This window comes from Larus michahellis, chromosome 3, assembly GCF_964199755.1.
Source record: "Larus michahellis chromosome 3, bLarMic1.1, whole genome shotgun sequence".
NCBI classification, from domain to species: Eukaryota; Metazoa; Chordata; class Aves; order Charadriiformes; family Laridae; genus Larus; species Larus michahellis.
The window spans coordinates 74,983,661-74,992,943 of NC_133898.1; the positions used below are offsets into that span (position 1 = coordinate 74,983,661).

At 41.4% G+C, this 9,283-nt stretch overlaps 1 long non-coding RNA gene across 1 annotated transcript; it reads right to left on the reverse strand.

The window, feature by feature from the left end:
* Window positions 1–6,857: 6,857 nt before the first annotated feature.
* LOC141741028 (uncharacterized) lies at window positions 6,858–8,257 on the reverse strand. Its single transcript, XR_012586245.1, has 3 exons — window positions 8,161–8,257; window positions 7,965–7,999; window positions 6,858–6,986 (listed from the first exon to the last, which is right to left on the reverse strand). It is a non-coding gene; the product is annotated as an uncharacterized LOC141741028 (long non-coding RNA).
* Between the last annotated feature and the right edge of the window lie 1,026 nt (window positions 8,258–9,283).

Sequence of the window (9,283 nt, forward strand, 5' to 3'; positions counted from 1 at the left end):
CAACTTACCTTTCAGATGCAACTTCCCAAGATGTGGTATCATTTAAACTGGCATAATGGGTGTCTGACAGCATGCAGTTTCATCCTTTTAAATGCCTTCCAGAGTCTTGAGTTTGAAACATGCTGTATTTAAATTCAGCCTAATTAAAGTTTGGAAATTAATTCATTAGTTGTTAATTACAATGGAAATAAGTGCCCAGATACTTGATCTGCATGCCTTTATACTCGTTAAAACATAAAGTCAAAGTACAAATAAACAGTAAAGCCCTACTAAGTAAACCCGTGTTTATCACCCAGCAACAGAAATACTCATTAAAAAAGAGACTTCCCCTCAAGTTTTTCATCAGCCTTTTAAAGTGTTTCCAAATACATTTGTAATCGTCTTTCTATTACAGGACACTTCCCAAGAGTATGCAGGTGCTGCCTACTTCTGCAGCTCAATGACACAAAGTGCATGCACATAAAGTGTAATGAACATTTTCATTCGGGAGATCAGAAGTTGCCTTCTGGGCAGTTCCGTCTCTCATTTCCAGGTATTGGCACCTGAAGATTGACACATAAAAAAAGAGGAAGCCAAAACTGAGATATTACAGCAAACCCATGCATGCACTAGTACATTCAGGGTCTGCCTCTCTTTACCTTGGTATATCTCATACCTGCACCCACACACATGTTTATGACAGCAGGAAATGTATCCAGTAGAGGGACTACAATTGTACTAGTAAAATCAGAAATCGGAAGTGCTTGGAAAATGGAAAGATTTTCCCCAATAAAAGGTAAAACTAAAAATAAAATAGCTGGAGAATTCCATGAGCCTGCCACTGTATGCTTTTACACAAAATGGAGCTGGAGAGAGGAATGTTTGTGGTTGATTTGTTATTGAAAGGAAATTTTAAAATCATAACCTAGAAAACTGGAAAGTCTTCCCCCAAGCCATTTACTTTTCTAATTAATTTGCCTTCATCATTAGACCTTCTTCTTTTCCTGTAACAACAAGCTATGTTACAAGGCCTCTCCCTTTTTGTTCATGGTACTTTTAATTTCAGGGCTTTGCTCTTCATTACTGCTAGCTTGCAAAGACTACAATTAGCACAAGGTGCTGCCTGTAGCCCTGTGCTGTTAGGATTCTCAAGGAGATTCAGCAACTCACAGTTCAATTTGATTTTACCTTAATGCCGGTAATTCTTTGCCAAAACCACCTTCCAGTCATGAAATCTGAAAACCTAACAGCAACTTCTCCAAGGCTTGAATCTCTAGTCCTGTTCTGGGGGTTATCCAAAGCAACGGTATCTCTTGTATTTCTTCCACCACCCACAGTTTTTCACTGGGTCCTCTATTTACAAAGTCAAGAATTGCTTGAGCTATAATTTTTAACATCTAAACACTCAAGCAACATACAGAAAACGTGTCCAGAGAGGAGGAAGATGAGGCCTGTGAGCTGCCACTTTATTACCGTGCTTACAATTGTCTCCTGTATTGTAACAATATTTCCTATGCAAAAACTACCCAGTTTTGATTCTGTTAGTGACTGAAGAGCAGCAGAACAAACAGAAGATCTCAAGAACACATTATGTTCAAAGAAACTGCAAAAAACTTAAATAGGGCACTATGCCACTTGTGAATCCTGGTTTGCTCTGGTAAAATTTGTAAACAATGTTAAAAAAAAAAAAAAAGAGAAAAAAGTAAAACCTTCATAGGCCTCCAGAGAAAAAAGAAGGCATCTATCTGTACTTACATGAATATGTGTTCGGTTGTTTTTGACAACAATGTTTTCTGTTGCCAGGAAATAAACATTTCCAGTTCCAGAGAGGAAACCTTCACACTTCAGAAAGGCAGAAGGAAGAAGAGGCTTTTCATTCTGCTGCGAGATGCTGGGTTTTGTACTTGTTTTGTGTGTGGGGACCCAAGCTTTCATGCTGATGGGGAAGTAAAATAGTTCTTTATGGAGTATTTTATAAAGGACTATCAATCATTCCAGTATGAGTCTCAAGCAGAAGGGGAGCAAAGGAGAGGTCATGCACAAAAAAGGTTGTGTTTCACGCCACGCAACGAAAGGAGATTTGACTGTGGGAAAGGAGATTCACATTCACGCAGACCCTGAACTTGGCCTTACAGAGCAGATCAGTGCTGATTGTGCCTGCAGTGTCCTCTCGCTGAGGTCCACCACCTATAAAATAAATCCTGTAATGAAAGCAGATCACCTCATAATGCAGTCCTGGAAGGGGTTGATTCATCTAATATCTCTTGCTTACAAATGTACTGCGGGGTTACCACAGTTCAGGCAGCCTCATTAAAAGCAGTGCAAAACACGCAGAGCCTGAATGGAGATGAAATAAAAGCCCTATAGATGGCTGTTACACATAATCCATTTGTTACTATGCTTCAGGCAAACAAAGGAGCACATTGTTTATAGAGCTGCTTTCTGCCAGCAGCAGGACAAATTCTTAGATGATTCTAGTGAATATTTTACAACATTCAACATAACGAAGAGTGTGCCTTCTTCATAACGCTAGTAATTCATAACCGGGAGAGGGACTGAAGGCAGAATAGAGCGAGCGAGAGTAAAAAAGTGAGATCAGGTAATTAGTAACAGCTGTACAGGGAAACTGAAATTCTTACTGATTCTGAGCACCCGGAGCCCTGCAATGGAAAAGAGAAGGAATTTTTTCATCATTTTACATGCATTGCATATAGTATATATAAAGTTTAGAATCTATTCCCTAACCACTAAATTCAAGTCGTTTATAATTTTGCATACCAGTGGGTGACAAAGTCTCACTAAGTTTGGATAGACAAAAATTAGAGGACATTCTTGAAACAAAAGTTGGCCAGACGCTGAAAACCACAATGACAGGCACTGAATGAAGCAATGAATTTAACAAGTATAGGACCTGTCTAGTTACAGAAAGAAAGTTTAAAATACAATCGCTAGTTCTAGTTCTACATTTGGCATATAAGCGAAGGCTTTTTTTTCACCCTAACAAATGAATGGAAAACATAGTTTGCGGTCTATGTGTCATTTGCTTTCTCACACCCTGGGTTAAATGATGTAGGTGCAGACTTCACAGTGACCTCACTGGAGTTGCACCAAATTCTAAGCAGGCCAACCTAGGTGTTAACCTAGCCAATTAGCGCCACTTAATTCACATTTTTCACCACACCTTGCTTTCTTTTCCAGGAACTATGTCTTCAAGAGTACACTCTCATCGCTCACACATGTGAACAAAACAAGATTCCTGAAGTTGGATTTCTAAAAAGACACTAAACAATCCTCATGCTGGCATAAGTGGAGAGGCGGTTTTTATGCCTAAACAAAGACAATGCGTGGAGATTATTCTTCAAGCTGAACATGCAATACACTGCACGGAGATAAACCTTTGGCAATTTAAGGATAGGACACTGATCTGTCACCCTGCTTACAGTCATACAAAGTATTAGAAAAATTTATCACTTGAAAACAAACTTAAGAAGAGGGGGTTCAGAGACATAGCCCAAAAAAACCTATCATGAGGTTTTGTTTAGCAGCGGTATAATAGCAGTCATCTAACTGCAGCTGAAGCAAGAGATTTTCACCTCCCCTGGTGATGATATGACTTACCCCAGCTCAGAGGCGAAGGGGCAGGGTCTCTCTCAAATAGCCTTAGCCCTCCTTTGGGAGGGAAAGGAAGGCAAAGAGCCCCTGAATGTGGTGAGGGGCCTCAAAAGGGAATCAACATATCTGCAAAGGAAACGACACACTATGAGGCCCTGGCTGTTAATACCATCTTTGTCCCATGAAGAGAAGTGGCGGCAAAACACAGCCTGGTGTAAAGATGTGAAGACAGCACTGGGGCAGATATGCAAATGGCTGTGGGAAAACATCCCCTCGGAGGCATTGAGAAGCACTGACATGTTTTCACATAAATCATTAGGTAAGACAGGATCCTATTTTCCATCCAAACGGCACTCCAGAAGACAGGGGGAGCTGAGGGCCACCCCTCTTCCATGCACAACCACCCACTTTTGCCTCTACCCAGCTGATCACACAGCAATTGCTCTTCTGTATAATTATGTGAAAATAGAAAATACAATTAGGGTTTAGAAATACTTTGTGTTCTAAGGTGTTTATTGTTTGTGTATCTCGGGTAAATACTGACAATCAGGATACAGGAAGAGCTACATTCGGATTTCCTAAATACTAATTTTTCCGGACTCTTAAGTTCCAAAAATTATTTGAGGCACTGTTTGTGTCATAGGCAGCTAATAAATTCCAGAATACAGATGCTGGTGGGCTGGATTTCTGCTGCAGCTGGGAGGTCTTGCGGACTAAGTGAGTAAGAAAATGCAGTGAATGGGAACTTTTTGACTGTTTTGATGGGTCAAAGCTTAATTGCTGGCATATTCTGAATGATGGACTCCACTGCAAACTTGATTTGAACTGATGCTACGCAAAACCCACCAAGTAATAGCTGACATTTAGCAAATAAAGAAAAGAGGAAATATGATTTGGTGATGGGAAAAACATTGGGTCTTAGAGGGGTAACTTACAAATCCTGAGTAGAGAGAAGGGCTGAGGAGAGGGGTGGTGGCCACCCAGCGAGATGCTGAGAGCAGGGACCTTGCGTTACTGCAAAGTGCTGAGGTACCTACTGAGCAACCAGCAGGTCTCCAGCACCAGCGCCCACACCCAATGGAAAACCACCTGGATGCGTGCCCTAATGAGCCCACTAAACCTGATCTGCTCTCCCCTGCTGCTCTGCCAGCCTCCAATCCACTCCACAGGCAAACTCCCAGCTCCCGCTCCTCCTTCCCAGGATGGGACCGAAGAGAAAACTCCCATCTCCTGGTTAATATGAATACCTTCATCCAGCTCTAGAGCCTCACGCGGCCACACACACTACAAATAACACACTCCGCTTCCTTCGTGGGTCACTCTCAGCAGAGTGCTTCACCCATACAAGAGTTTTAGCAAGAGTTTTCAGCAGAAAATTCCCAGAATCGCATTGGATGGGACTGGGGGCTGGGGGCAATATAAGTGATTAATGGGTTCGCTGCAGAACAAAACCTCCTCAGCTCTGTCACAAGATAGTTGCTATGGTTTTTTCACACTGCTTAGCAGAAATTTGCTTTGGGCGCAGGGGGATTGAAGGAGGGGAGAAACACAAAAAATACTATAGAAAAATCCTCCATTGTACACTGGCAATTATTCTGAGCGAAATCCTGTGCCTGTCTAGAATTTCAAGCTCTGTATAAATACTTTCAATTAGATTTAAAAAAAAACAAACCCTAACCAAAAACCAAACGAGGAGACTTTGTTAAGAACGGACAGCTTGAAACATGTCTTGTTAGCTATCAACAAAGTCTGTTAGAAATGTTGGAAGGTTTCAGCTAGGTTGATGTAAAAACAACATCAAATATCCCCTCCTGTGAGACTAAGTTAAACGTTCTTTGCAGTGACTCAATTAAGGCTAGGTAAAATGCACGCTTCATTGCAATCAGCTGCAACAACACCAGAATCTTTTAGTGGGATATTTTACCAAAGTCTCAAGTTTCAACTGGTTTAAAAATGCTTTGTGGCAGATGGCAGTTTTCGTAGGTGTAAAATATTCTAATATATGGGACAAGTTCCGCCTGAAACGTCCAACAAAATAGGAATGAGAAGTTGGCCAGGGAAGGCTTTTCGAAGTGGCTAAAAAGAGATGCTTCCCCATTTTATAAGGCATAAAAAAGCCAGAGCAGCATGCAAGAGTTATAAGGTACCCAACCCATCTGGAAGAGTCTTTCTGCATGTTATTTTCAGCGACACAACTACAGGCTTTTATCACCACCCCCACTTGAAGGAGGATCCTGCTAGACTGAACGCTGTAGATCTTGGGTTCTGTGCTTATATAAGAGCCTAGAGAAATCCTTCAGCATCCTTTAGGAGCCTCAGTCATTTTTAAATTGTCTTGTAAACTCCAAAATCCGCAAGATGTAGAGTGCCCCACCTCCCTAGAAACACCGTATAAGGGTTGCCCATCTATAGTCAACAAACATCAAACCAGAAGACCTGTGAGCACAATTCCTTTGGGTTTGTATGCTTAAGTCTGTCAGCATGCATTTTCGTGCCATAAATCAACTCTATACAGGCAAACATCCAGGGTAGCTTGGAAGGGGAAGCAGGATAGCTGCGTTATCACATCACTCTGGGCTGCAGGGGGAACTATTCTAGGAAAAGCAGTATACTAATACAGCTACTCTACTACTGTGACCTCAGTCTGCTTGTTCAGTTCCAGGTGGGACTGCATTTTGTCACGCAGAAATATCCGTTGGGTATTTTTGAAAACCCTTTCCTGAATCTCAAGTAGGATTATTCGTTACTTTATTAATTAATTCATCGCTTCACTAATTTCACTGCTCCAAAGTCAGTTTTTACCAGCTGGTCATCTGGCCCACACAAACCGTCAAAAATCATTGATTATATACGACAATAAAAGCTGCTGCAGTGTATCCACTGGCATGTACTGTGCTGGACAGGCAAGGCGTCAAACTTTATAGCATGTGGGAGAGGTTCTTGAGAATTGCTTAACAGTTTTCAGTGGAAAATGCTGTGTCAATACCAGATTTTTTTATATAAATGTAACAGTTCCAATGAAAATTTTAATTTAGAAAGTTGTTCAGTTCCAGGGTAGAAGGAGAAAGCATAGTCAGACAGACGCAGAGCAAGTGCTTGAGGGGGAAGGTGGCAGGCTCAGGTGCAAAGCCCCACTTTGCATATCTCCCTGCCTAAAACCTCAACAAGGTCTTGGTTTTATTCCAGTGGGAAATATTGAAATCTCAGGATGCTTTTCAGGATGGGAAAAAGTTTTTTTGCCCAGCTGCACATTTGAAACTTCTCCAGCTTAGTTATTGCTGATGCCCAAGTGGTTGCTTTAAAATCCAACAAAGAGTTTATACAAGAACAAAGCATCAAATTTTCTTACCCGATGCAAGCTGGAAGACATGATGGAGGAACATTTCAGTCATCAGCTGTAACACATTTGACAGGTAGATTCAGATCACAACTTGATACAAATGCAGGTAATAGAGGCAATTTTACAGTCTTTCAATATAGCTCTACCACTGACGGCAACATAAGTTGCACTTGAAAAGCTCTAATTTGGCCACATCTGTAAGCACATCTGTGCTCTTTACACTGCTTCACTAAGTGTCCATGGCAGGGGTTTGCCTGGAAGTGTTTCCATTGGTTTTGCTTTCTACATTTTTGGTTTTAAGTGATTCCCTTGTTACGATTTCAGTCATCCATGTTCCATCTGCATATTCCATCCTACTTAAGACCATTCTCCTGATACCTTTCACAGGTACGGTGTTCAGAGGCACACTGGCCTTTGCCATTCCCACAACCTTCAGAAACTAATTAAGCGTAACCATTAAGATGGTTAACATTTTGATTATTTTTTATCTCAGTGTTTTCTTTGAATTTCTGCAGCTGTGATATTTCACACACTGTATGAAAACAACATTCATTTTACACTAGGTTCTTTGCAGACCAGCAAATAACAAAACTGGTAGAATTCCTACGTAGGATGTTCCTCCAGCAGAACAAGAAAGCTGGGGCTGACAGATGACAGTGGTAAGCAGATAAAAGCTAGTCTTCAGCTTTTGGAAAATAAGGAAGGAAAGCAACTGATCTAGTTTAAACAGTTACAGCAGTCCCTTTCTTCATTGGCGTTGTCATAGGCCCTCTTGACTGGGCACGAGAGGGACTTCCAAAAGGTTTTATTGTTAGACCGATGTGACAACTCACCCTCTTGAGATTCCTGTTTCCACAGGGGGAACTTACAAGACAGTGTTAAACTAGATCCTTATCCTTGAAGATGCTATGTGCTCATCATTTGTCCACACAGGAAATGGACCACAAGGGACTACATGTACTTGGTCACTTATTTCTGTCTTTAGACAACTTAAGTTCATCACTTCAATTTTACTAACAATATGTTCACTCACCACCCATCTCCTCCAGTCATTTCAATTTCTTCAGGCTGGCAAGTGAAAAACAATAGAAGTGATGAGATCACATCAAGACACTACTGAATGCCCCAATCTAAAGCAATTAACGGTGGCCTCTGGATGCACATTTGCTTTAGTTCGCATCAGGAGCACACCTTTGAACAAACAGAGTTTAATGATTGTCCCCACTTACTGTGCTTCTGTTCATGTCGCAGAGTGCTCTTGAAGAGTGCTCTTTCAGATGCAAGGCAGTTGGGCAGCTGCACTTCAAGGGTACATCTAATGTCCTCCAACTGCTAATGAAATGTGCAGCAGTCACATCAACTCCTCAGCACCAACTCTCCTGTTAAAGAAGGCACTCCTATTAGGCTGCAATATCTGCACAGTACATAAGCTCAGACAGTTAACTCCAGGAGAGAATTAAAGCACAAAAACTAACTGGAAGGAGACACCAGCCTGCTTAGGGATAGATCTTTGGTGTCGCATCCCTTTCCTGCTGGCTAGCTGAGCTGGATTCTGAGGATCCCTTCCCCTAGGCTCCAGTTCTTCCCTGGACGTGGGCTGAGACCTCACCTACCACAGGGTTCAGGATCCATCAAGTGACATGGCTTCTAGAAGCCAGCAACCATTTAATACCCAAAGAAAATGTGCTACATGGCAGAACTGCTACAAAGAAGTAGCAGTACTTCCTTCAAAAACTACTTACCTTCGAAAACTAGAAGTTAAATCCTACACTATTTTGAGAAATGACACTTCATCTTTACATGCCTCAAGTTTAATTGTAGATAAATGCAAAGCTTTTTACTCCACTAGGTGGTGTAATTTGTCTTTCTGTCCAATGTGGCCTTACTAATATTCCCCCTAATCTTTCATTCAAGATGGGGCCACAAAATACCGTATGAAAAGCAAAACTGAAATCTTGTCTACAGGAGTCAGCAACTTTATCAGGTCATGCCTCTTTGGCTTTATCTATGATTCCTCAAAAAAGCTTCTGTCAGGAAAGAATAATTAACCTTTGTAACATTCCTAGATCCATGAAGGAATAAAGTAGAAATCTGAAAAAAAGTATCATGGTCATCTTCTATTTCCCCTTACACCCAGGTGCCATCTAAGCTGTTCATGTGATTTATCTCATGTTTTTTACAGCGTAACATTCCTAGAAGCTCTCTCCTCAGTTTATGTCTGAGTTACAATATGACGCAGTCAAACATATTCCTGGGTCTTTCTTGGCCAGTTATGCTCACGCTTGCACGAGTACAGTTACACACAGGAGAAGGAGAGAATGCTAACTTATATAACAGGGTGTACCTTGGAGG